Genomic DNA, 1,664 nt, shown 5'->3' with positions numbered 1-1,664 from the left:
CTGAACGGAGAAAAACCTCCGACCCAGCCGGGAATCGAACTCGGACCCTTAGGATTGACATTCTGTCTCGCTGACCACTCAGCTACCGGTGGCGGACTTGTTTGTGCTAGTTCTGCGTCACTATTTAATCGTGGCAGTATAACTGATAACACTGCGGCGAACTGCCAGTGCTAAAGAAGGAAACGTGGCTGCGTTTTGGCCGACCGCGAAACCTAAACGACTCGGTCGCCGCACCGGACGGAGTAGTCGACGCGTTGCATTGTCTTCCCAGACAGAGCTCACGGCTATTTCTGAGTCCACGCGCAGCAGACGCAGCCGCACTTCCGCGAAACGCTACGTGAAGTCACGGGCGCTCCCATTTTCTGTACAAAGACCGTCGTATCTCATTTCCCGCTGGTGATTCCTCCACCGCCACGAATTCCCGCTTCCGTCGTCAAAACCACAGACCTATTCGTGGCTGTGAGGAAACCGGCGCTTCCGCTGTGGTGGTCTGCTCCATAACACAAAACTTCCCAAAAAGTAAGCAACAATTTGAAAGGGTAGTTTATTTATTCTCGATTCAGAAACATACAAATTTACAGTAGCCATACACACACACACACACACACATATATATATATATATATATATATATATATATATATATACAGTAGCCATACATATCAATAAATATATATATATGTATACATATTTATTGATATGTATGGCTACTGTACATATATATATATATATTTGTATATATATATATATATATATATATATATATATATATATATATATATATATATATATATATATACACAAATTGTATTTATATTACATGTGCCCAGTACTTTGCAACCTCCAAGGCGCTTGGCGTGGCTAGCAGGAGATCAATCTTCGTGCAGGATGTAGGGCACAAAAGTCACTGGAGCATGTGGCTTGTGGTTTGTTCTTGTCCACAATTACAGGACGTATCTTCTGTTATGAAGCCCCCATCTCTTCAGGTTGTCTCTGGATCGTCCAACTCCTGATATTAATCTGTTTAAAGATTTCCCCACCAGCCAGCTCTCGTTGTGTCCAGGTGGTAGTTCTTCAGCTTTTGGCGTCTGCAGGTGAGGCGTCGACTTCTTCCATAACTCCAGCCTCGCCTTCGCTGGTGAAATGGTGAGCTTCTCGAACGTTCTCAGGAAGCTCTTTGGCGATCTCAGCCGTTGCTGTTGTGGATTATGTCCGTGCAGTGGATGGGCACCGTCCTGTTCCACATTCAGTCTCTCCTTGTTGGCAGCCACTGTTCTGCGTACCCATGGTGGCGCTATTCCAGCCAGGCAGTAGAGCTTATCAGTTGGGGTAGGTCTTAAGCAACTGTGATCAACCTGCAGGTTTCGTTGAGAGCAATGTCTACTTGTCTGGCATGAGATGACCTGTACCAGACTGGAGAAGCGTATTCAGCAGTAGAAAAGCACAGTGCCATTGCAGGACAGCGAATAGTTTGTGGATGTGATCCCCACTGTGTCCCCGCTAGTTTCCGAATTAGGTTGTTTCGAGCGGAGATTTTCATTTTGGTGTTCTTGCAGTGAGTTTTGAATGTCAGAGTTCTGTCGAGAGTGAGTCCCAAGTATTTAGGTGCGTGATGATGCTGGAGTTGGATGCCTGACCATGCAATATGTAGCTCACGACTAGCT

The sequence above is a fragment of the Schistocerca nitens genome, chromosome 10 (genome assembly GCF_023898315.1).
Source record: "Schistocerca nitens isolate TAMUIC-IGC-003100 chromosome 10, iqSchNite1.1, whole genome shotgun sequence".
Classification (NCBI taxonomy): domain Eukaryota; kingdom Metazoa; phylum Arthropoda; class Insecta; order Orthoptera; family Acrididae; genus Schistocerca; species Schistocerca nitens.
This window is presented reverse-complemented; position numbering follows the sequence as displayed.